This window comes from Hemitrygon akajei, chromosome 7 (genome assembly GCF_048418815.1).
Source record: "Hemitrygon akajei chromosome 7, sHemAka1.3, whole genome shotgun sequence".
Lineage (NCBI taxonomy): Eukaryota > Metazoa > Chordata > Chondrichthyes > Myliobatiformes > Dasyatidae > Hemitrygon > Hemitrygon akajei.
Genome location: NC_133130.1, coordinates 176,398,338 through 176,425,619, shown reverse-complemented (window position 1 = coordinate 176,425,619; position 27,282 = coordinate 176,398,338). Strand labels below are relative to the sequence as shown.

At 38.4% G+C, this 27,282-nt stretch overlaps 1 protein-coding gene across 5 annotated transcripts in view; it reads left to right on the top strand.

The window, feature by feature from the left end:
- Positions 1 to 27,282, top strand: part of LOC140731201 (disabled homolog 2-interacting protein-like) — a 597,104-nt gene that overhangs the window by 105,570 nt on the left and 464,252 nt on the right. The window contains exon 1 of one of the 5 annotated variants that reach the window (XM_073052663.1): positions 9,025 to 9,200. The exons of the other annotated variants lie outside the window; for them this stretch is intronic. The gene's annotated coding sequence lies outside the window, so the exon portion shown is untranslated. Of the gene's footprint in view, positions 1 to 9,024; positions 9,201 to 27,282 lie in introns of those variants that run through there. 5 annotated transcript variants of the gene reach the window in all.

The window sequence follows — 27,282 nt, the reverse complement described above, 5'->3', positions numbered from 1 at the left end:
GAGCTTAGTAGATGCTGATAGAAATGAGGACTTGTATAAATGTATAACTTAGTGTCTCGAATCCAAGATGGCCATAAGGAGCTGAAGAAACTTATAGAAACACCTAACTATAACCAGGGTTTGGCTGCCTTTGAGAAGTATGGAGAAGCAGCTCCTGATGAAGGGTCTCGGCCCAAAACGTTGACAGTGGTTCTCCCTGTAGATGCGGCCTGACCTGCTGTGTTCCACCAGCATTTTGTGTGTGTTGTCTGAATTATCCCAGATTGTATGTTTTGACAATTCTGAATGTCATAAAGAGCATAATGCATTAGTGATGTCAACTTTCAACAATGATGCTGAATTTTGTGGCTGCCTTAGATAAGGCTTGTGGCCATTTCCTAAATAGTAATGCAATCACAGAAATGGTTTAGTCATCAAGTAAATCTCTAGAGTGATTGGCACAATACAGTGACTCTGTACTGAAGATAAAGCAAGAAACCTGACCAGTGATATAAGTAGCCAGAACAAAGCCAACCACTCGTGCAGCTAAGGAAACTAAGCAGTCCTGAATATTTGTCTGGAATTGAACAAGAAAAGTGTTCACTGACTTCCACAAAAGAGGGATCTATGTCTGTCAGCCGTTGTGCCCTCCGGCCAAAACCCCTTCACCCGCCTGGGTCGTTGACAATCCGGGCAAGCCTGTTGGATCGCCTGGAGGCTCCCATTGAGGGGTGGGGGGGGGGAAGGTACTGTCACGGTCTGGTCTGTTGACTCCTCATTTCTGTTAATTGCCCTTTCCCTGTGTTCTACCAGGCTCCATGATTAGAGCACCTGATTCTTATCTGAACCGGCAGCATAAAAACTCTGGCTTACATCTACTCAGAATGGGGACCATCACCTCAGCCAGAGAGGCAATGTACATTCTGGGCCACCAAGAATTCTGGACTGTCTGCTGAGCCTCTGGGGCTGTGTGGCAATGCTCGTTCCGGGCCACCAAGAATAGGGGCCGTCTTCCGAGCCAAGATACGAATTGTCTGTTGTCGTTTGGTTTTGTTGTCTCGTGTCCAGCTGAGGATTGCTGGCCGTTTGCCGCTCCTCCGAGCCAAGATATGAATTGTTTGTCTTTGTTTGATGTTGTCGTCTCCATGTCCATGTTCCGAGTCCCGGCTCTGAGTCCAAGTTCCAAGTCCAAGTCCAAGCTCCAGGTCTGGGTTCCTCCAAACCTTTGTTGTCCAAAGCTCACGTCCATGTAAGCATCTAATCCTTGCTCTCCAGTCTACTCTGTTAATGCTACCTCAGTGTCTGTGTCCGCTCCAGCCGCTCATTGCAACATATACCCCTCATAATTTTGTATGCCTCTCTCAAATCTTGCCACATTCTTCTATGCTCAAGGAACGGCCCTAAACTATTCAAACCTTTCCTGTAACTCAGGTCCTCAAGTACTGGCAAAATCCTTCTAAACTTTCTTGGGACTTTTTCATTCTTACTGATATTAATTTTTCTCTGTACTCAATTTTTTTTATGAAAAAAAGATTTAAGTGACAAATACAAGCTGTAATGTCATTTTTGGCCAAGTTGTGCAATAAAATTTATTTTTCTGTCTCTAGTAATGGTGGAGAATGAGATTGCCTGGAGAGAAGATTGCAGGCATGGGGAGCAAAATGATGTGATGTGTTTGGAGGGTCTGTGATCAGCATACTAATAATATGGTTAGGGAGTTAAGGAATCTGAGGATGTAAGTTACAAAAACAACCATGAGGTGATCTGAGGAACTGATACAGCTCAAGGAGGGTGTCAAGAATGAAACTGTTCTGGGGTAAAATGATCAGGGAGTTGGGAGCCAGGGCAGGAAAGTGGAGTGGTCTAAAGAACAATGGAGGACAGCATTTGAATGTACAAAATAATTGGCATGATCATTGCTGATTTTGTTTTGAATAATTACTTCCTGAATATTCTTCATTTCTTGAATAGTCAGCAGAGGAGCCAGTTCGTGAAAGACGAGCTTCTGCAGCTCACCCTATTGATCCGTTGTGTCACGTTGGTGCTGGTATTGCTGCACATGGTTGGTAGTTTCTGTGCATATTTCTATCCTATGCATGGATGACCACAATGAAATTAATGAAATCATAAATGCATGCTCAGTATCTGTTTTCAGTTTCTGCCACACCTCAGATTTATGTTCTCTTGCATGATACATAGTTTTGTAATTTCTAGGCTTGTTTGTTTCTGAATGGGGGAGAAAGGAGGCTTCCGACAGAAATGAATTTGAGTGACGTATATAGAATAAAATTGATCTCTTGCACTGATGTTGCTCGGTCCTACTGTCTTTTCCTAATTGGGTGACAAGAATGCAAGTATAGATATTTTTGGTATTTGCGAAGACCCAGTAAAGATGATATTGAAGTATATTCAAATATCAATTCTTGTGCTGTTTTGTGGTTGATAGAATTGTTTATCACCACTTCTCTTTTTTTGTATGCTTGTGCTTTCAATAGGAGAGGAGAAATCAGTTTATCCGAAAAGTTGAGGAATATTCATTGTTGAAGGAGAAAGTAGAAATTGATGTGGCACTTCACTAGCTGGTGTTTTCTCTTTCCTCTGTGCTTTTAAACTAGGCATGCAATTAATTTACTTTTGGCTAAAAATTTAATTCTAAATTGGGAAATGGAGCTTTTCATCAATTATCATTAAACCAGGGGTTCCCAACATTTTTTATGGTGTGGAACCAATTATCCGAGGGGTCTGAATTTAACTTTCAGTACCTGAAAGGTGGCTTGTCATTAATTGAGATGGACATGGTATTAATGGGTGATATGATTGGTATGACTTAACTGGTTTTACATGCACCAAAATGTTTCCATGCCTTCAACAGAGAAAAGAAATGATCTTAAGACATGACTGAAGTAGCAAACTGAGTAGTTATTAACTATGGTGCCAGCTTCAAAATTTATGAAGCTTACACATGCCAGGCAACACTGTCTGACTTTAGCAAGCAACCCTTGTTGGAAGTTGTTCCCTGCATCCAAATAATAATGAAGACCATTTGCACTGTTAGCTTCACAGAGAAATGTGTCTCAATGCATAAGAAATATTGATAAAAATACATCCTGATCAAAAATCAGATTTAACACAAATTATGATTTCATGGTTAAAGGGTCTCATCAATGCAATTTGTACAATTAAAAGTATTCTGTGTTTGGTATTGTTTATATGGGATGTCAAAATAAATTTCCCTCTATTAGTGTCTTCCAGAACAGGAGACATGGTTTATATTTTGGTTTTCCTTGTTCCTCTTTGTAATATATATTAGCTGAGGTTAGATTGTATCAGCAGGAACTGGGAAACACGGCATATTTGTTTTGGCAAAAATTTTTAGCTTGTAGGTATAAATAGGAATCAAAACCATTCAGAGCAGACTGAATCTTGGAAGAATACATGAGGCCAAAAATTGCTGCCTCTGGTGAGCTGCTTAAATAGTTCATTTAAAAACTTGCCTTTTAAAGATTGATCTGCATCAACCTTTTGGTTACTGCCATCCCAATGTAGCAGGACCTTGTGTTATTTAATACAGGAAAGGTGGGAAGCAAGGTGGCTGAAAATAACCTTTTGCCATTTGGACAGAAATAATCTGCTGGAGGAACTAAGCTGGTTGTGCAGCATCTGTGGAGGCCGTGGGATGGTCAACGTTCTGGGTGATGACCTTGAATTTGGGTCACAAACTGAAAATGCCTCCACAGATGCTGCTTGACCTTCTGAGTTCCTCCCAGCTGTTTTGATTCTGCTGCAGATTTTGGCATATGCGGTCTCTTTGTCTCCCTTTTAACATTTGGCAATGCGATGCATGTTGGCTTGACTTAAATACTTAATTGAAAACATTTTAAGTAAACCAGATTTGACTTGTGTAAACTACCTAATTCTTCACTAGGTTTGTTGCAGACAGTCTTCATGTATCTGCTGTTTGATCAATTTCTTTTAGCAGCCTGGGTTACAAATTGTTACCTTTTTAATGATTTGTATACCAAATTCTACTATTTGTTTAAACCAATTATCTTCCAATAGTTGCTTTAATAATTGTTAATTATTAACTTTAATAGATCTTATTTCTTGTATATATGCTGATTATTTTTATTGGGACTGAATTTGATGTGGTTAAAGATAGTATGTCTTAAAATATGGCAAAATTCAGATGGCTGGCCTGAAGCACTTATTTTGCCATCTCTAACAGATCATGAAGGCAACAGAAGCACAAAATGAATAACATTGAATAGATAAATTGCACATGATGGTGTGCGGCAGGAGAGTGATACTATTGGTATGATGGATATTTACTCTTTTATTCACATTTCTGTCTTGTTTAAAATGGTCAATGAAGCAAACATTATGTGGCTATCTTTTTCAAGCATTTAAAGGAAGAAAAGACTTTTTATTGGATTGCCATTTTGTACAAGAGCCAAATAATTCTACAGAAAGTAGACATTAAAATGTAATGAGTTCTGTGCAGCTGTATTGAAAGAAGGCAATCAATTACCCTATACATTGAATAGGGAATAGTAGTTTTGTTTCATAAAACAAAAGAGGACAGAAATAATAGTTCCCTCTAGAAAGTGCCTCTATGAGATCATAATTGGTTTCATGGTTAAGTTTTGCAGTTGGAGTGGCAAAATTTCATGCAAGAATGTGTGGAAATAGTGGTCTTGCACCATTACCTGTGCTCTCTTCTGACCCTGGTTCCAATGCTTCCATTTAGCCGATCTGGGTTCCACTTCCCATGGTTCCTTTTAAATATACCTAGTTCACTAGGAAATATTAATACATATTTTCTTAGATATCACATTTATATGAGTAAAATCCATATGAGTCGTGGAGTTATAGCAGGCCCTTTGGCCTAAGTGGTATATGTCAACCAGTATTTCCATCTAAAATGGTGCCATTTGCCTATCTTTAGCCAGTATCCTTCTGAGCATTTTCTATCCGTATAATTATTGAAGTACTTCTTAAAATAGTGCTAATGTACCTGCCACCTCCTCTTCCTCTAGCAGCTCATTTCATATACTGCCCATCCTTTGAGTGGGAAGAATGTCCATCGGGTTCCTATTAAATCTCTTCCTCTAATCTTAATCTTCAGTCCTTTCGTTCTTGACTTTCCAGTCCCGAGGGGGGAGAAAAACCCTATCAATGCCCTTCATGATTTTTATTTCTCTTTGAGATCACTTCTTTTTTTTGTTTCAGCGAAGAGTCCCAAGCTACTCAACTTCTCTCCATAATGCAGTCCCAGCAACACCCTTGTAAATCTCCCCTGTGCCATTTCCAGCTTGATGACATGTTTCCTACAGCAAGATATCCAAAACAGCACACAATATTCCAAATGTGGCCTCACTGAAATCTTGCACAACTGCAGCACAACATCCCAACTTCTGTACTTGATACTGTGACTGATGAAGGCTAGCTTGCCAAAAAACACCTCCACCCTATCCACCTGAGACATCACTTTCAGGGAACCATATTCACAAGTCTGAAATATTTGCTTCTCAGGGAACACTTCAGTCGTGAATATGCCGGTATTGGAGTTGTTGGTATTGTGTGCACTATTGTTTGTATTAAGAATCCATGTTAATGTGCTGGTAGAAGTACATAGTACATAGGTTTATTGTACTGAAATGGACTGTTTGTTTTGAGGTAAGGCTGTGTAGATTAGGGTTATATTTGCAGATTTTAGAAAATTGAGAGGGCTCTTGATTGAAATAAAAAGTCCAGGTGGGGGCTGGATGGTGGTCTTGATGACTTGGATAGGTGTTTCCTCTTGGAATGATGTAAGGATCAGGATCAGTGGTCCAATCTGGAAAATAGGAGTCACCCATTTAAGATGGAGATGAAATGAATGGCTTTCTCTCAAAGGATGGTGAAAACAGAGTGTTTAAATATTTTTGGGGGCATGAGTAGATTCTTAGTAGGTAAGAAGGTGAAAGGGTGACACACTGGAATGGGGATTTGAGGATAATTGATTGAAATTCAAATGTATGTGTTCCAGTTATGATTTTGTGTCTATTTGGTACCAGCTTAATCTAGATACAGTTATAATCTGTAGAAATCTCCAGTTTTTGAGTAAATTTAACCAGGTACAGTGGAACATACTTGCTGCACTGCAGTCATGCCAAGCAATCTTCCATATTGAGGTAACAGACACATCCTTCACAAATAATGTTTTTGCAGAAATGGCAAACTCTTTAAGTATAGATTATGATTTCAACAAAAAAAAAGTCTCCTTGAAGGTAAGTATCTTCTGAGAAAGTGTGAAAATAAAAAAAAAACAAAATTTGCAGATTTTTGAAATCTGTTGCAGTAAAACACTGAAAAGTTATTCATTTCTTTAGATGGACGAGTACAGATGTATTGGACCAGATCCTATGCCACTTTGCTAATTTACAGTTGGTTCATTGTTTCTTGCACTTTTGCAAGGAGAGCAAGTTGAATGGAATCAACTTCTGGGGAGCTGTCTCAATTTAAAAGAGAAGTGCCATCTGTGGTTGTGTGGTCCTTTTAAGCGTCAATTCTAATATATTAGCCTTGGCAAACTAGACTGTAAGAGTCCTTACTACTGAGTACAACCATACTTTTTCTTCAGATCAACCCTGACTGATTTTCTTCAATCATGCTAATTTAGAAACTATACTGTACTGACATTTATTGATTCTCCATAGATCAAGGTATTATCTTAATCTCTGCTGCTCCAAAGTGCAGCTAACAGTGAGCCATCTGTAAGAATGTTAATTAACAGCAGGTAATCATTACCTCTGTTGAGGTTTTTTATTGTGATTTTTATATGTATATCAGATGTATTTATGCCTATTTAGTGAAATGATTGTCAAATTAAGATTTCCTGAAAATTGGATTCTGCCAGAAAGAACATTTATGGTTCAGAGAGACTTCAAAGCAAATCAATCTTGTGGTAAATTTGGGAGCATTCCTTTTATTCATTTTACGATTAAAAGTATGAGAGCTCCCAAACCTTCATATGTAGAACTAAAAGTAAGAATCTGTAACAGAGAAAAAAAATTGCTCTATAAGTTAATCAACAACATAGAAAGGAGAGCTGTTTGTCATGGGGGAAAAAAATAGGTTGATGTACTACTTTGTGAATGGAATTCGGTTCTCATCCTAAAGAATTGGATAAAGTGGAACAGTCTTAAATCAACTGCATAATAGGCTGTAATATGATCAGTTTGTTCTCCCTGTTGTGAGAGTCAAGTATATTGAAAAATGTAACTTAACCTTTTAAATTATGACAAAGGTAAGAGTTCCTGAAAACCTGAGTGGTGGGAATTGCACTGCTCAGAAGGAAGTGAGATGTAGGCAGTATTTTTATTGAGAGCATTTGCTTAATGCCAGAGAAAAATATCTGAATTTTGTGTCTAACCTACTTGTCACTGATTCTTTTTGTACTATTTAAGGCCTTTGCCTTAATTCAGTCAATCATTAAGTCAAATAGAGTTTGACTTAATTTCAAATTGTAGAGAAGCAAGTGAGAACGGAAATGGAATACACAGTTAACAGACTTGCTTTTTATTCAGGAAATGAGTTGCTTTGATTACCACCTTCTAGTTTGCTGAAGTGCCAGGTATCCCATCCATCTTGGATATTTTCTGTTCTCTCCTCAACCCCACCTCCCATTCCATCAGGCAGAAGATACAAAAGTCTTGAAAACATGCACCAGCTAGCTCAAGGAAAGTGTCTATCCTACTGTTATAAGATTATTGAATCATATGATGAGATGGATTCTTGACTTCACAATCTATCTCATTATGATCCTACATCTTATTGTTTACTCGCACTGCCCTTTCTCTGTAGCTGTTGCACTTTATTCTGCATTCTGTTACTGTTTCGTTCGGCCTCAATGTACCGTGTAAAGAATTGATCTATATGAACAGCGTGCAAGACAAGCCTTTCAATGTATCTTGGTACACGTGACAGTAATATTCCAATTCCAATTGCAGCATACTCTCTTGTTGCCATTAGCGCAATATTTGGTGGACAGCAAGAAAATGGATGGACATGGAAGTAGTTTTGAATTGTATATATCAAGCTAAGTTTAATTGAATGTAGAGCCCCCAGCAACCATCCCCTTGGAAACCAGGCTCCTGAGCAATAGTATCCTGTCAAAATAAGTGCGTGATAAACCTAGAAAATTAACCAGGCAGCATTAGGTTTGAATGAACATTTGCTTTTCCAGTTTAAAAAATATTAATGTTTTAAGTTAATAGCTAGAATCAGCATATGCCTCAAAGTCCTTCAGCCAAAATAGATTTTATCAGATAAGATTTTAGTTTTTTGTTGAAAACTTGAAGCTTTTTTTTTCCCCAATTTTTTTCCATGTGCACCAGACAAAATTAATACTTAATTCCAATGTTATTTCTAAAATTCAAATATTGAAATGGGATGTTGTGACTGATTTCAGATAATTAAGTCTTGACAAATGTGCGTGGGATGAATCCTATTGAAGGTAAATGTTTGACATGTTTTAGCAAAAAAAAGTTATGCTTTAGGGCACTGTTCAGTCATATTTAATTTGTGTTAAAAGTAGATTTCAATAAATCATTTTCAGACATCTGCTAAAATATTTCCCCAAAAAAAGAATTAAACATTGCTTCCTTAAAGCTTTTTGAATGGAGATTGTATCTGTGTGTTTATTCCTTTGGACAGGTGCTTCTTCTGTTCTGCATTCTCCATTTTAAAAGCTTCTCTCACTGTTGTCTGGAATAGCTGCTGGTCTGTATGCTATCCCATTGTCGACAGCTTATTCATCTTGTTATGGTAAAAGCTGTAATGTTGTCTGTAAGACGCTAGGCTATTGAGTGCAGCGTCCTGAAAAACCCTTGATGATTGGCTGCCACGGAGGAATTCAGCTTGTAGAGAATGTGTGAACACCATCTGCTGTAGGGGGTTGCAGCCAGTGTGCAGCTGGCTTTCCAGGCTTTAGGCTAAAGACCACTTCTGGTTTAACTTGGGAGTTTCTAAACTTTATTTGCTTTTTAAGTTTTACATGTTAAGTACTGTTTTCATTTCTGTGATCAATTCAAATGTTACTTGGAATTCTCCAGTGCTTTAAATGAAATTGAAAGAAGGAAATCGCAAAAGGATGACAACTTGTTGCTTTTGGCCTCTGATATGAAAAAGGAGCTCCAACATTCTTGGGTACTTGTTCATGCCTGGTTAATCGGTTAAAGGTAGGGTCTTAGTTCAGATAAGTATCTTAAAATAAAACAAGAAATCCTTTTACATTCAGAGTATGAGAGAGAGCGCTTGCTGCTTCAACAAATTCTTATTTGCAGATTTGTAAAGCAGATGTACTGCTTCTAGTTGCATGCTATCTGCATGAATACTTCTTGCTTCATAAAATTTGACAAAATTACATATGATTTTATTAATGATGGAACAATTGCCTAAGGTTGAGTTATTGTGTTTCCATAAGCCGCACATTTTGTTTGGGACTAACTGTAAAATATTGATTGCTACTTAACAGTTATTATATCAATGTGAACCGAATTAGGATATTCTTGATTTTTACTGCTGTTTTGTAGTCAGAGTGTTAGTTCTTCTTGTACTTGGACCATAAATTATTCCTTCTGATGGTGGCATAATTTGAAAGTAGATGAGAAAATCAGATTTATTTTTATCAAGTTCTTTCTCACAAGCGATCTTCAACTTCCACACTTGCACTTCCTAGCTTCTTACAGGGTTGCTCAATAGCAGTCTGGCATCAGGGTACTGCATAGTTAGTCTTATTCAGACACCTCTATCTTAACAAGATTGACATTTATTAGACACACTGCCTATACTCTGATTAATTCAACACACCTGTGATTTGAACGGCAGCCTCTTTGATTTTTTGCATATTTTATCTGCTAATGGGATAAGATTTGTGATTATCATGAAAATTTGGGCAGTTGTGGTAATGATAAAGCATTAATATGTACATAGCAAGCTTTTAAAGTTGATCATTCCTTATTTTAAAACTATCAGCACCTGTAATTTCTTTGGATAATGATCCAGCTGCAAATGTAAAACTTATTTTTAAAATTTGTAATTATCTTGGCAAAATGTTCATTGAAGTATCTGATATATAATAGTTGCTAATTTATATTGTACTTTTTGTTATGTCTGCTATTTCTAAGAATGGCTAATGGTATGATGTGAGGTTTGCCCTTACAGAGGTCTAATGGGTGATGTGCTAGAGAGATTAGGGTTGATTTGAACTTCATGTTTCCCTTATTTGTCAGTCATAATATTCTCAAGCTCAATATGAGTATTATCTGAATAAATCTAATTAATTTTTTAAAAAAATTATTGAAAAGCAAAATTGCTGAGAATATGGCATCTAACAATTTGTTTTCAACTAGTAGTCCAATGTGAAGTGTTTTTCAATACGTATTGGTCAAAATAATGTGTTTTCCATTTTAACTTGAAAGCTCTTTATAATAGGAATACCTTGTGTAAATTTAGGGATGAAGGATTCAAATAGGGATGTAATTTTGAAGCATCAAAAGCATGAACAAAGTGCATGCATCTTGATGCTTCTTGAATATATTGTCATAAAATGTTGCTAAAGGAAAAATCGTATCACATTGCCTGCCATCTGACCTAATGTATAGTTTGCACATAATATACAGCAGTGACATTTGATTTTATTGTGTCAGTCTGGTAATTTAGTTCAGAAAACTGAACATGTATGAATTGCTTGTTTTGTTTACTCCACTATCCACCCCCATTCCACTCATTTTTGTTGCTTCTCCATGCCTTTCCTCTATCAAAAGTAGTGACTCATGCCGGATACTCTATTGCTAAAGAAACTGAAAGCTGTTCAACATGATGCTGCAGTGGGAGCAGTGTGATTTGAAAAGGGCGCAGGAGAAGATCAAACAGACCTCGAAACCACTTTGCTGTTCCCGATCATAGTTTATACACAATCCCATTGCCTCAGTAACCTGTGTCCCTTCTGTGGTAAAATAACCACTCACCTCTTGTCTTTAAAAGCTCAGATCACTTCCACTGCCCTACAAGGAAAAGTTGCAAAGACCTACGACACTTTGAAAGAAGAAAATTTGTCTCAATCTTGTCATAAATAGCATCCCCTTATTTGTAAGAAATAAACTGCTAGTTCTATAATCTTCCACAAGAGGAACCATCCTCTTGTTGTTTACTCAGACAAGACCTCACAGGTTGTTGCATATTTCAGTCGTGACATGTGTATTTTTTTAATACTCTGGATATAAGCCCAGCCCAAGACAGCAACCTGCTTGTCTTGGTATTAGTCTGGTAAATTTCTGAACTGTTTCTATTCCACAAATAAGGAAACAAACACCATGTGTAGCTTCAGATGTGGTCTCACTGGTGCCCTATATGATTGAATCTTTATCCCTATACTTCTGAAGACAATCCCTTAGTGATATATAATAACTAACTGTGCTATCTAACTAACTGTGCCCTTTTACCAGTCACTTGAAGCACTACCATTTAGATGTTTACATTTTATGTCAAAATAGATATGCTTACATTTTCCCACAATACTTTATTTTCCAGGTCTTTGCCCACTTAATCTAGCTTTAATCCTTTTGAAGAATAAATGGAGACTTTATTTCACTTCTGCAGGAACTTACACTTACCTTAACCTAATTTCTCCTCCTAATTTCTAACAACTTGCACACTTTAATTAAATAAGCAAGAATTAACAATGTATTGTAACTAACTTTCAAGTTGCACATCTATCTGCTCCTGATTTTGTGTTGAACTGCATGGAATATGAAGCACTGAAGCTAGTCATTTGCCTTTTGAGTCCGTGCCAGCGTTTGCACTCCATTCAAGCATTAATAAATACAAGACTCTAGAGATGGTTGCACTAATGCAAGAAGGAAAATCTTAACAAGTGGCTGTTTGGATATGACTGAACAAGATCGGAACAGATATGTTCTGTCCCACCCAGATGGAGACGGGCATAACATTCAAGTAAGACAGGATGGTATGTCAAGGACTGGAGATGGATCGAGAGAGTTGAGGAGGATAGATTTCAATCACAGAATGTGGCAGCAACGATGAGGCATTTAAAGTGACAGCTTGAAAGGCAGTGTGCATAAATAAAATAATTTTTATTCAAATTACTTCCTGTTACTCCACTGGCATAAAGGTCCTCCATCTTTGTATAGAAGGATTCTTCATTGCTGTTTCCGTAACAATTGTTTTTTTTTAACCAGTCATGGTTGTTAGCCCTGAGCTGAACCCTCAAACTTGGAGGATCAGTGGAGCACTCTTTGTCTGGCCTTGACCCTTTGGCCTGTTTGACATGGGTGACTGTACCAAAAGCCAAGGCACAAGGCACTGACTCCAGCCAACTTAGCTCTCCAGGTCATTGAGGCACGCAAGCCTTGAAACCCTATGGCAAGGTTGTGGCCCTCTTGGAGGCTATATAAATATATTTGGCACTATAAACTTCATATGATGAAGGGTATTCTTTTACTCTAGTGAATGCAAATCTAGTGGTTTTTTTTTTTAGATTTGTGTGATTGGATGGTTTTGGAGTGTCTATCATTACGAGTATTTGAGATGGAGGTTGATATATTTTTGAAAGATTTGGAAATTGTAGACTTTGGGGAAATTGCATGAAAGGGGAGATGAGGCCAACATAGCTCTGCCTTGACCATATTAAATAGTGGGCCATCTGGCCTAACTCTGCTCCTGTTTTTTTTGTGTTCTTGTGATCAGTTTTGATTTTGGGCGCTGGTAGTGCTTGGTGGATCAGTCTGCATCTGTGTGTACTGGGGTTAGGGGGGGTCAACCTTTCTTGATGGGAGTTGACAATCGGGAAAGTTGTTTGTTTTCTCTCTCTGTGGTGCTTGTTCTATTCAGTTTTTTTTGCTTCCTGTATTTGATTCTGATATCTGGGCTTTTCAGGTGGCCAATTTTGATGTGATTTAAATTTTTTTTCTTGAAAGCTGTTGCCTGATATTCTGAGCTTCCCCAGGAATCTCCTTCGTTTCCAGCATTTCCCATGTACCTTGTATCTCAGTTGCAACAATATCATTACTTTTCTATGTCTACCATCCTTTTACTTGTGCAGACAGATTAGCTGCCGTTAACAATTTCTCTCCACATACTGAGGCATCAGTTTTTGTCTAATCTTTGCCCCATCACAGATGTTGTCCTTGTTGTCTCCATTCCTCTCCATTTTCTGTTGTTTAGAACATGCATACCATGTAGTTTTTCCTAGTTCAGCATTTATTTCATATTCTTGTTGAGTCCAGTTCTGATTTTCATGCCCTGTCCAATTGAGCAGGATCAAGGAGCTGAATAGTTTATGCCCATTTCTGCAGCTAAGACAAATGGATGCTCTCAACTGGAAATTAGACAAATGCGCAGAGGAAAAAGGATATAGAAAGGCTGAAAGTGATGTGAAGTAATTGGAGTGAGCAGAAACTCAAACTATAAACACCATGCAGGTTAATTGGGTTGACTTTATCTTATTTGCACAATTTGATGTTCCCTAACTTAATAGAATAACCAAGTTTGTAGATCATGCCCTGTCCATCAATAATCAAGTCATCCATCTGTAAAAGAGCTGTGACCTCAGCATTCATCCATGGAAATGCAAATTGGCAAATTTCACTAATCAAAATATTTTCTTCCATCCTACTTTGCTACCAAAAATAAATGTCAAATGGTTTTGTCCATTCTGTGTTCCTACTTTATGTGGTAACATAATTCAGCTCAAAAGGTTGTTCGTGCTCAGTCATTGCATAAAATGAATACCAATTTTTAAAGATTTTTGAACACTAATGAATCAAAAGCTTCCTGGTCCGGGGTTTTATCGTGGGGCTATCAATTCTGAATTGTGATGGAAACAGCAGTGAAGATTTCCTCTACATCTGAGTATGACAGTATTCCTGAGTCTCCAGCCAGGGCTTGCATAACTGACATTAGTGAATACCAAGAGGAAAGTACCTAAGAGAAGGATATTGAATTGAATTGTGTAAGGTAAGAGAAACAAGTAGGGTAGTTATGGAAACTATGATGATCAAAGAAGAAGAAGTACTAGAGCTTTTAAAGAATATAAAAGTAGATAAGTCTCCGGGTCCTGACAGGATTTTCCCTAGGACCTTGAGGGAAGTTAGTGTAGAAATAGCAGGGGCTCTGAAAGAAATATTTCAAATGTCATTAGAAATGGGAATGGTGCCGGAGGATTGGCGTATTGCTCATGTGGTTCCATTGTTTAAAAAGGGTTCTAAGAGTAAACCTAGCAATTATAGGCCTGTAAGTTTGACGTCAGTGGTGGGTAACTTAATGGAAAGTATTCTTAGAGATGGTATATATAATTATCTGGATAGACAGGGTCTGGTTAGGAGCAGTCAACGTGGATTTGTGTGTGGAAGGTCATGTTTGACAAATCTTACTGAGTTTTTTGAAGAGGTTACGAGGAAAGTTGATGAGGGTAAAGCAGTGGATGTTGTCTATATGGACTTCAGTAAGGCTTTTGACAAGGTTCCGCATGGAAGGTTAGTTAGGAAGGTTCAATCGTTAGGTATTAATATTGAACTAGTGAAATGGATTCAACAGTGGCTGGATGGGAGATGCCAGAGAGTAGTGGTGGATAACTGTTTGTCAGGTTGGAGGCCAGTGACTAGTGGTGTGCCTCAGGGATCTGTACTGGGTCCAATGTTGTTTGTCATATACATTAATGATCTGGATGATGGGGTGGTAAATTGGATTAGTAAATATGCAGATGATACTAAGATAGGTGGTGTTGTGGATAATGAAGTAGGTTTTCAAAGCTTGCAGAGATTTAGGCCAGTTAGAAGAGTGGGCTGAAAGATGGCAGATTGGAGTTTAATGCCGATAAGTATGAAGTGCTACATTTTGGTAGGAATAATCCAAATAGGACATACATGGTAAATGGTAGGATATTGAGGAATGCAGTAGAACAGTGATCTAGGAATAATGGTGCATAGTTCCCTGAAGGTGGAATCTCATGTGGATAGGGTGGTGAAGAAAGCTTTTGGTATGCTGGCCTTTATAAATCAGAGCATTGAGTATAGGAGTTGGGATGTAATGTTAAAATTGTACAAGGCATTGGTGAGGCCAAATTTGGAGTATTGTGTACAGTTCTGGTCACCGAATTATAGGAAAGATGTCAACAAATTAGAGAGAGTACAGAGGAGATTTACTAGAATGTTACCTGGGTTTCAGCACCAATGTTACCTGGGTTTCAGCACCTATATTACAGGGAAAGGTTGAACAAGTTAGGTCTTTATTCTTTGGAGCGTAGAAGGTTGAGGGGGGACTTGATAGGGGTATTTAAAATTGAGGGGGATAGATAGAGTTGACGTGGATAGGTTTTTTCCATTGAGAGTAGGGGAGATTCAAACAAGAGAACATGAGTTGAGAGTTAAGGGGCAAAAGTTTAGGGGTAACACAAGGGGGAATTTCTTTACTCAGAGTGGTAGCTGTGTGGAACGAGCTTCCAGTAGAAGTGGTAGAGGCAGGTTCGATTTGTCATTAAAAAAAAATTGGATAGGTATATGGACAGGAAAGGAATGGAGGGTTATGGGCTGAGTGCATGTAGGTGGGACTAGATGAGAGTAAGCATTCAGCACGGACTAGAAGGGCCGAGATGGCCTGTTTCCGTGCTGTTATAGTTATATATGTTTATAAGGTACTGACATGGTGAAGGAAGCCCTGACATGGAGGAGCTTCATTGCTGCCCTAAACACCAGTAGTGTAATAGGTAGTAAGTAAGTAAGAAGCAGAGGCAATACTTTGGCAAGGAAGATAAACAATTTAAAGGATCTGGGGCACTAGGTGGCTGAGCAGGCTTAAGGGGCTGTAATCCATAATTCTCAAATTCAATATGATTGCACAAAGCTTAAGTGTATCTGTAACATTGAAGAAGATAATATTAAACTCAGGATTCTACAGATGCTTGAAATCCAGAGTAACACACACAAAATGCTGTAAGAACTCAGCAGGTCAAGAAGCGTCTATGCAGGGGAACAGAGTCAACGTTTCGAGCCGAGAACTTTCATCAGGACTGGAAAGGAAGGGGGAAGAGGCCAGAATAAGAAGGTGGGGGATGGATGGAATACAAGCTCAAAGGTGATAGGTGAAGAAAGGTGAGGGGGAAGATGGGTGGGATAATACTAGACTAAGAAGAGGCAGACAATATGTATTAGCATGAATGCAGCCATTTAGCATGTTGAGTGTGTATGAGATTGCTGTCCAGATACATTAATTTGTTGAATAACTTTATTTTATAGTTCTATTAATTACACAATTATTTGCCTTTATATTTAGCTGACAGGTCTGTAGTTAATTTGTGTCTTGTGTTGTGATATTTGCAATTTACAAAATGAGAAGTCAATTTTCTTGAACCGAAAGAGGCTTGAGAGATGTATGATTAGTGCATCTACAATCTCTTTTATTGTATATTTTGAGGCAAATAAACCAGTAGAAGTCCTCTAAATCAGAGGCAGTCTGCTGAAGTCTACTTTATATAACATGTAACCTGTGAAGTGATGCATACTGTTCTGTGTTTCAGTGTTACTATATTGCTGGAGGCATTTCTGCAATATAAACCTGAATGACCATGAAGTGTTAGTTTTCTCCTCTCCCTGCATGTAAATTTTGGTTTTTAATTTCCTATCATGCCCAGTTACTAGATTGTATTGAAATGACGATGCAAAATGTAAGTGATAGGAACAAGAGTAGTCTGTTCATTTCACCTTTCCCTCCCCTCCCCACACCAGTTCTACTATTTAATAAGATCAGATGTGATCTTTACATCAATACCAGTTTCCCAAACTAACTCAATGCTCCATGATGTCTTTAGTTTTATATTAGTTTCCTGCTTGGAAATGTCACCAAATTCACCACCTTATAAAACAACCACACCGAACTGAGGATATTTTTGGGTAGAATATCATGGTTTACAATCTGTTGAAGAATGTACAGAATCTCTAGAGATTGATCTTGCTGAAATGTTGTGATGCAATGCTGTTAATATTGCTGATTTTCCCAGTAGCTAATGCAATTGCTGTCATCTAAAATATACTTGTGAAAATTTACTGAAGGAATATTGTATTTATGTTATTTTCCAATATTAATGTTTTTATCAGTGTGCATACATAAAATTATAAACTAATATTTTAGCTTTGCCTTTTTCATGTGATTTAAATCCAATGTTAGAGATTTGCAAACCATTGGGTAATACCTAACTGATTTAAACACCTTCAAATATATTGATCAGAAAACTGTACAGAATGCAAAATCTGTTTGAAGGTTCCACACCATTGTATCATAGGACTTGGAGGGTATGTGGATGATATGTTAATCAGAATGATTCTGATGAGGAGTCCTCAACCTGAAATATTTTCTCTTTCTGCCTCCATGGTTGCTCCCTGATTTAGTATTTCCATAATTTCCAGCATTTGCAGAATTCCTTGTATTTATGATCTACAGAATTTTGCTGGATATACCAGAGAATTGAGTAGTGTCGCAGCAACAACCTTGCTCTCAATGTTAGCAAGATGAAAGAGCTGATTGTGGACTTCAGGAAGGATAAGACATGGGAGCATGAGCCAATCTTCATAGAATGTTAGAAGTGGAGAGAGTGAGCAATTTCAAGTTCCTGGGTGTCAATATCACTGAGGACCTAACCTGGTCCCGACATATCGATACAACTACAAAGAAGGCAAGACAGTGGCTATATTTCATTTGGAGTTGAAGAGGTTTGGTTTGTCAACTAAAACACCTCAAACTTGTATAGATGTACCCTGGAGAGCATTCTGACAGGCTGCATCACTGTCTGGTACTGGGGGTGTGGGGAGGGGGCGCTACTGCACAGGACTGAAAGAAGCTACGGAGAGTCATAAACTTAGTCAGCTCCACCTTGGGTACTAGCCTCCGTAGTATCCAAGATATCTTCAAGGATCAGTGCCTCAGAAAGGCAACGTTCATTATTAAGGGCCCTCTTCTCATTATTACCATTGGGAAGGGAATACAGAAGCCTGAAGGCACACACTTAGTGATTCAGGAACAGCTTCTTCCCCTCTGCCGTATGATTCCTAAATGGACATTGAACTCGTGAGCACTACCACTTCTTTCTTAATATATACTATTTCTGTTTTTTGCACAATTTTTAATCTATTCAATATACATACACTGAAATTGATTAACTTATTTATTTTTACTTTTTTTCTATATTATGTATTGCATTGAACTGCTATTGCTAAATGAATAAATTTCATGATACATACTGGTGATAATAAACCTAATTTTGATTTTCCAATATGCCAATATTACCCTGTACAAAAGCAACATCAAAATTGCAGCAAATAACAGAATACATTATGGGGAAGTTCAAGATTGCAGTGGGATGATTCTGATGTCTGAATATTTTTCCTAGATTATCCTCGGAGTCTGTTGATGATTTCTGAAATATAATTGAAAATAAATATGTAAAGGGCATAATGTGGTTAGATGTCTGTGTTCAACAAGTCTATCCATTTAAGGAAGCAAGAGTTGATGTATGTAGAATACTGTTTAACAAATTCATGAATACTGACTTGTGCATGAACACATTTTTATGTCTTACTGTGGCCTGAATCAAATATTCTCTTTTATCACTCTTTTCCAACTCGTATTTATTTGAGCAGATCTTCGTTGAATTTTCAGATGACTCAAGGAACATATTAAAAGTTAGTTGTAGCTTTAAAAATTTTTTTGCGGGAGGAATACGTTTTAATGTTGTGCACTCCATTTGTTGTTTTTAATATTTCATTGGAATGATAGATGCATAGATTTGCTTTTCTGTAGTCATCAGTGTCATTGAAATGTTGGCCAATAGATTTTAAAACAACAAAGAGAATCCTGGGTATTGTTTCCTACCCTCTTCCATCATGATGAAACATTCTATCACGTTGAAGTGGGTATGGAAGCAACATCACTTTCTGAAAACCTGAAATGCTACCAGATATACCTCATGTTTAAAGCCCTCCTCCAACAATTTGATACAACATTCTTCTTCACCAGAATTTTCCCTTCTAATTTTGCATTTTCCTTTTGTAAAAGCTGATTTTTGAATTGACTATTGACTAACAGATGCTTGACCATGCTGAAGCCTGTGATGCTGTTTGCAGCCATTGGTTGGTGCTGAAGATTTCCAAAAGACCAAATTTTGTGCTCCTAACACTACTTGATGCAATGCTCTGTACTTTTAGAGTTTGCCTCATTGATGAACATTGGTGTAAGACAATGTTGAGCAATGACCTCCCTCACTATCATTCAGCATTTACATGGTGAACTGCCATGCATATCAGTCTTAAAATTAATTTGATATAGTATTAGGGTAGTGATCAAAGTCAAAATGCATTCATTATCAAAGTATGTCTACTTATACAACCTTCAGATTCATCTCCTTACAGGCAGCCACAATACAAAGAAACCGAACTGGAAAAAATGCTGTCAAACATTCAATGTGCAGGAAGATAAAAAATAAATTGTGCAAACAACTAAAGTTCACAAAAGTGAGTCCACAGCCACAAAAGCAGTCATCACTGCAGCCGATCCAGTAGCCTGTTAGTTGCAGTCCACAGACTCAGATCAGTACAGAGTTGAGTAAATCTCGCGGAGTTAAAAGCTAAACGGGCTCATTGCTCACCTTCGCCCCCGACACCCTGATCTTTTCAATCTGGCCCAATGTTTAAATCATCCAAACCTTGGGTTTTCCTCGCTCTCAGACCCAGGCCATGCTGTTTCGGTATGCTCTCGGGTCGTTACCCCGCCACCTTGATTTGGTCTGTACCTGACCTTTTCAATTTGCCAGGCACTTAAATCAATCAAACCTTTGGTTTTTCCTCACTGGGGTCCAAGCTCTGCCGCCTCAACTCACCTCTGCTCCCCCCCCAAGTCCACTCCAATAATAGCCAAGCATTGGCTGTTTCCCTACTCTCTGGCCTAGGCCCTGCCTCCTCCATTTAGCCCGTACACGCAATGCCACAACCATCCTACACCTTTGAGACTTTAGTTCACGTTGCAAAAATGCCAGTTCGTATAGACAGTTCAAAAGCTCACCTTCTAAAGGGGAGTTATAGGCTATTGATTGCAGTGGCCGTTTACCAGTGATTAAAAAAGTAGTTAACAGTTTTCATTGTTTTGCTTGCTATAGGCAAGTAATTGTTGTGCTTCACCAGCACCATCTTGAACCGGAAGCTTTAGTCTCTTTGGGAGTGCTGAATTAACCTTTTGGAGTTTCCTTGTCTGGAATAACAAAACCCACTCTAAAACTACCACAAACATTTTGTATCAGAAAAATCATGTTGCAAATTTTACCCATAAACTGCTTAATTCAACCAGTCCATTTCACCATTTATTCACCACTTAATCCCTGAAATTCCCCAAATCCCTTTGTATCTCAGAACCTGCCCATCTCTATTTCAAATATAGTCAGAGACCATGTCTCTGAAACCCTTTTGAGTTGTGTTCTAGCACTCTGAATGCATTCCTTATTTTGAAACTCTGATCCTTGGTTGGAGACACCAAGGATCACAGTTTTAAAATAAGGGAATAGGAACGAAGCTCTGTATTTAGCCTCTCTAGTTTGGTAAGAGCTTTGTGTGTGCTTCAATGAGGTCATGTCTCATTTTTAAACTCTGCTTATTCTCTCATCCATATAAAGCTTCCTTTTGGAAAGCACTACAGGGTATTTAAAACAAAAACTACATGCCATCTTAAAAGTTCCTCACTCCAGGATGTTCATCTGATCAACTACTGAATTCTATTTAGCACCCCCCCGTTTCCTTTATCTGCCATTCATTGCCTATCGACTTAAACTGCCTGCATGTACCTGAAGTTTCTTTGCTCAGTTCACTTGTGTTCTTAACTGTTCAGCATCTCAAATCTATGTTGTTTGCTTCAACCACTCCTTGTTCCACTGAATTTCTTCAAAATTTCCTAATGGATTTCCCATATAACTATCCTCTGTGTGTTCCCTCCTGGGAACATAACTTGTGTGTTTGCTCTATGAAAACAAGACATCATTGAGTTAATGGTCTTAGTTTCTGGCAGGCTAAAGACCATACATTGTGCAATGTAGGCATCGAATCCAAAGTACAGTCTATGAAACCAACTAGAGTTTGTGCCCCTTCATTAGAGGGTTTGCAAATCCACATTTTTCCCCTAAAACTCATCTTGCGGTTATCTGAGTTGAACATTTTCATTGAACTTCTGAACACATTGTCGTTTTCCCTAAGGGGAAATTGTGCTTGACAAATCTGTTGGAATTCTTTGATGAAATAACAAGCAAGATAGACAAAGGAAAGTCGGTGGATGGAGATGCAAAAGGACTTGGGAGTCCTTGTGCAGGATTCTCTAAATGTTAATTTGCAGGTTGAATCAGTGGTGAGGAAGACAAATGCAATGTTAGCACTCATCTTGAGAGGTCTAGAATATAAAAGCAAGGATAAATGCAGTGGCTTTATAAGGTATTGGTTGTACTCAAATTTCAAACTAAATTTTATCATCCGAGTACACGTATGTCTCCATATACAACCCTGAGATTCATTTTCCTGTGAGCATACTCAGCAAATCTATAGAATAGTAACTATAATAGGATCAATGAAAGTTCAACTAGAGTGCAGAAGGCAACAAACTATGCAAATGCAAATATAAATAACAATAAATAATGAGAACATGAGATGAAGAGTCCTTAAAATGAGATGTACAAAAAAGCTGGATGAACTCAGCAGGTCGGGCAGTATCCATTGAAAGGAGCAGTCAACGTTTCGGGTTGAGACCCTTCGTCAGGACCCAAATGAGATAATTGGTTGTAGGACATTTCAATAATGGGGCAAGTGAGTGTAGTTATCCCCTTTTATACAAGAGCCTGATGGTTGAGGGGTCATAACTGTTCTTGAACCTGGTAGTGTGAGTCCTGACTACCTTCTACCTGATGGCAGTAGCAAGAAGAGAGCATGACCTGGGTGGTGGGGACCTTTAATGATAGATACTGCTTTCCTATGACAACATTTCACGTAGATGTGCTCAATGGTTGGGAGGGCTTTACCAGTGATGTACTGGTCCGAATCCACTACTTTTATCAGAATTTTCCATTCAGAGGCATGATATTTCCATACCAGGCTGTGATGCAGCCAGTCAATATTCTCTCCACTACACATGTATAGAAATTTGTCAAAGTTTGAGATGTCATGATGAATCTCTGCAGACTCCTAAGGAAGTAGAGACACTGTCATGCTTTATTTGCAATTGCACTGCATATTGGGTGGGACATAGGTCCTCTGCAATAGTAACACCCAGGATTTTAATGTTGCTAACCCTCTCCATCTTTGACCCTCTAAGGACTGGCTCACAGACTTCTGGTTTCCCTTTGATTGGGGTGTGGTTATGTTGGGGAGTATGCTGAGGGGATTGGGGATGCGACTGTATAGGAGAGAGTCTAGCTGACATTCATTGAGAGGTTGTTGTCAAGACACCACTCAGCCAAATTTTCAGTCTCCGTCCTGTGTGCTGATTCATCACCACCTTTGATTCGGCCTGCAACAGTGGTGTCATCAGCAAACTTGTATATATCTTGGAGCTGTGCTTAACCACATAGTCATAGGTGTAAAATGAGTAGAGCAGGGGCAAATACTTGGCATATTGTGTGCAGTTTAGGACTCCTTTTCTAAGAAAGGATGTGTTAGCATTGGAGAGTGTCCAGAGGAGATTTACAAGAATGATCCTGGGAATGAAAGGATTAATATAAGAGGAGCATTTGTTCACTCTGGGCCTGTACCTGCTGGAGTTTAGTAGAGTCGGGGGTGGGGGGGGAATCTCATTTAATCCTGTGGAATATCGAAAGGCCTAGATAGAGTGGGCGTGCTGGGGCTTTTTATGATAGTGGGGGAGACTAGGACCAGAGGGCACAGCTCAGAACAGAAGGATGTACCTTTAGAACAGATGTGGAGGAATTTCTTTAGCTACAGTGTGGTAAATCTGTGGAATTCATTGCCATAGATGACCGTGGAGGCTAAATCATTCATATATTTAAAGCAGTTGCTGATCAGTTTGTTTGTTTATTTATTAGGATAGAGCATAGAATAGGCCATTCAAGCCACACTGCCCAGCTATCCATTGATTTTGTCCAAACCTAATCATGGGACAATTTTACAATGATCAATTAACCTACCAACCAGAATGTCTTTGGACTGTGGGAGGAAACCAGAGCACCCAGAGGAAACCTATGGGGTCACAAGCAGAATATACAAACTCCTTGCAGGCAGTGGCAGGAATTGAACCTGTCATCTGTACTATAAAGCATTGTCCTAACCACTATGTCACGTGCCACCCCTGCTTGTTCTTGATTAATAAGGCATCAAAGGTTACAGGTAGAAGGCTGGGGAATGGTGTTGAGAGGGAGAATAAATCAGCAACGATGGAATGCAGATCAGACTTGATGGGCCAAATGGCCTAATTCAGCTGCAATGTCTTGTGGTCTTATGCACACCAATAAACTGCAGTTAGACAAAATTAAGATAAAATTGTGAAAGGTTTATTTAAAACCAAGATCATGTCTAAGTTTGCTTGCTTTTTGTTACCTCTTATTTCTGCTATAATGATTCGTATTATAGTTTTCTGATTCTAAAATAGAAAGTAATGGAAATGCTGAGCAATTTGTTCTGCGTCTTTGAAACAAGAAGCAGAATTAATGTTTCGGGTCAAAGACCTGTCGCCAGAACCGGGGAAGGGAGAAAATAAGTTTAAGTTGCAGAGTTTTTTTGTTTGGTGGGTGTTGAAGGTGAGATCTCTGACAGTTTAAGGGCAGAATTGTTAAGAGGGCATTTACAGAGCAGTAAAAGAGCCATGTTTTGCAAATAACAAAATAGGATGTACTAATGGAGAGGGAAATGAGCTGAGCAATTGTAACAGATCGGTGACTTGCAACAGGGATAGATTAGATTTATTTATTACTCACGTATTCATTGAAACATATAGTGAAATGCATTGTTTGCATTAACAACCAATAGGATCTGAGGATGCACTGGGGTCAGCCCTCAAATGTCACTACACATTCTGGTGCCAGTGTAGCATACCCACAATAGTCAGCAGAACAACATGCAGCCAGCCCTTGAAAAAGGTAGAGAATATGGGTTAACACAGTGCAGAGAATCTTGCTATCATCAGGAAGGAAGTACAGGAGTGTGAAGATGTACACTCAGCTGTTCAGGAATAGCTTTTCCCCTCTGTAATCCAATTTCTGAATGGACATTGAACCCACAAACACTACAACCTCACTACTTTTTAAAATTGCGCTACATATTTAATGTAACTGTTTAATATATCTGTCATTCATTTTCTTTTATTATTATGTTTTGCATTGTACTGCTGCCGCAAAGACAACAAATTTCACGACGTATGTCGATGAAATTAAACCTGATTCTGTTGCAAGTTCATTGAACTGAAATGTTAACCGTGTTTTGAAGTTGCATTCTTTCCACTAGAGTTTGGACATAAAGGCACTATCAGAGGTCCACCTCTTGCAAATGCTAACTTGGGATATGTTTCAAGGCAGAAGTCTAGTCTCTGAATGATATTGATACCTTCATTATGTATTTTGGTCATGTCATAACCTTATGTGATAGCTATGAAATATTGATAAACTTAATTACTTTTGTTAAATCCCAGTGGCATGGTGGTACAACAGCTGGTGCTGCTGCTGCATACTTCCAAAAGTTCAGGTCCCATGCTCTCCTTGGATGCTGTATGTTCTGAGTTTGCATACAGTCCTTCCATATTCCCAAGATGTTTGGGAATTGATGTGCACATGAGAGAAAATAGATTACAGGGAAATTGATAGGGCAAAAGCCATGCAATACAAAATTGGTTTCTTCACTCATCAAGTCTGTGCTTTCCATTTGCACTAATCCCATTTCTCTGTACTCTACGTTCCCACTAACCATCTCAGATTCTGTCACTTAACTATGAACAATGAGCAATTTACAGTGGCTAATTAACCTGCATTTTTGTAGAAAAATACTGGGACCAATTGGAGGTAACCCTCACAGCCATGAGAAATGCAGAAACTCTTCTGGCTCTAGCAGCTGTGCTACTTTGGCATTGGGCATGCTCTGAGAGCTGGTATAGATTTGATGGGCCAAATGGTCTCTTTCTCTATCATGGGTAACATAAAAATTTTGAGTAGAAGTTGGTGGGAAAATTTAACTAATCCATATTGATATAATTTAAAGCTGTATGAGTTCAGTTGGCTTTAATCTAAGAATATGTTGTGTTTGTGAAAATCTTTCTGTTAAATACCAGTCTTACTGAAGTCAAGTTAAATATAGAATAATAGGTAGTTGGAAGTTACTACAAGGTAATAATCAGCTTAATAGGTTTGGATGAGATCATTTTGAGAGTAAAATTTGAAAGAGTTTATAATCATGCAAACCCTGGGATTAGGTTTGTGGTTTATAATTTTCTGATTTATTTCTAGTTATAGATTCATAATCTACTTGTAAAACAGCAACATTTTTATATTTGTTTTAAATATTGGTTAATTAGTATGAGTTAATTGAGAATATGTCTATACTTTATGGAGTATATAAATTCAACAACTTGTCAAAGATTTCGGTATCTTTTGTGTTAAGCAACAAAAGCACAATGCTGGAGGAACTCAGCAGGCCGGTTGAGAAATCAGAGTCTGATTTTTTTTTTTCTCCAATCCTGATGAAGGGTCTTTGCCCGAAATATCAACTATTTACTCTTTTTCCATAGATGCTGCTTGGCTTGCTGAGTTCCTCCAGCATTATGTGTGTGTCGCTTGGATTTCCAGCATCTGTAGATTTTCTTTTTTCTGGTGTTAAGTTTGAATGGTCCCATATATTCTAAGGAAATCCTGATGTGATAAAATGTAATATGTAAGTTCAATTTGTTTCTTGAAATAATTTCTATCCATTCTTTGATACAAAAATTACTTTTTGCTAAGTGAGATCACATAGAAAATATAATATGCACTACGTATTTTCAGTTTACTTTGAAAGTTTCAGAGCATCTTTCTTGTAATTACTTTTGCCCATTGGATAAACTATTTTCTACATTTAGATTACTAAGTTCAGTTCCAAAAGTTCAAGCTCATTTGTTTTTCTTTCTCCACAACTATTGCCTGAGTTATTGAATATTTCCCATGTCTTTACTGATTTCCAATTTTTATCAAATTTCCCCCTTTTCTTCAAGTGAGACACCCTACTTGACAGATGAAAAGAGACATGACTTGGTGAGTCATTAGTAAGTGGAAATGATTTTCATTGTGGATACAGCAACATCCCCCTTGCTGTGGCAGACCTAGGGCTGGGTTCTGTGATGGCCCTCTTGTGGTGATTGCACCAGCGTTAAACCAGCTTCTGGAGACTGAGTGTTAGTGGGCAGGGATTTCCTAACTGTCTGCTTAGAATGTTGAATTTCCTGACCTACCTTAAACTGCTGGTTTTATTGGAGCTTTATACTCCTCTCTATGTGGTTTTTGATTCTACTTTGCAGCACAGCCTGTGGCAGACAATCTTGAGACATGCATTGTGTCCCATTCGGTGATGATTGGGTACATGCAGTGCAGTTTGTGTAAGCTGTTGCTGGCAAAAAAAAATTGTGGTCTGTTTGTCTAGAGCAACTTCAAAGAGCTTTTGAGTGCATGTGGAAGTGATCCAAAATGTAGCCCAGCTTTTAGAACAGTTTTACCGAGGGCACAAGCCTAAGGGCTAGAGTCCCAATTATGCTCAAGGTTGGTGACTTGTTCCAGACATAAAGTACGTTTGTCGCAGGTGATGAGGATCTGTCAGATTTCACATTAAACTCTGTATAAATGCAGTGGACTGTATGGGAGTCTTTGCAGCAGCCATTCTGTATTGAACTGCTTGTCAGAGCTGGTTAAGAATTCAGAAAATATAGCAGAAGTGATATTGGTCATCCAGAACAAAATGATTTTCTTTGACGCTATGAGATATTGACTGGTGTGCTGCACTTGGTAAGGTAAAAGGGAACTTGTTTACCGTGATGTATTGGTTGAATCGAAGGTAAATGTGTAGAAGTATGGCCTCCCCTTTTGCTGTGGCAGGAGTGATACCTCTCTCCTTTGTTAGAGAGAGAGGGAGAGCCTGAGGCATGTTGAACTTTTGATGGATTGTAGATCATGGTCTCTGTGGGGGCTTTGCTACTGCATGCATGGTGGGTGATGGGGAGGGTAATGCTTTTTGATTGAATAAGTGGGAGTGTTGAAGC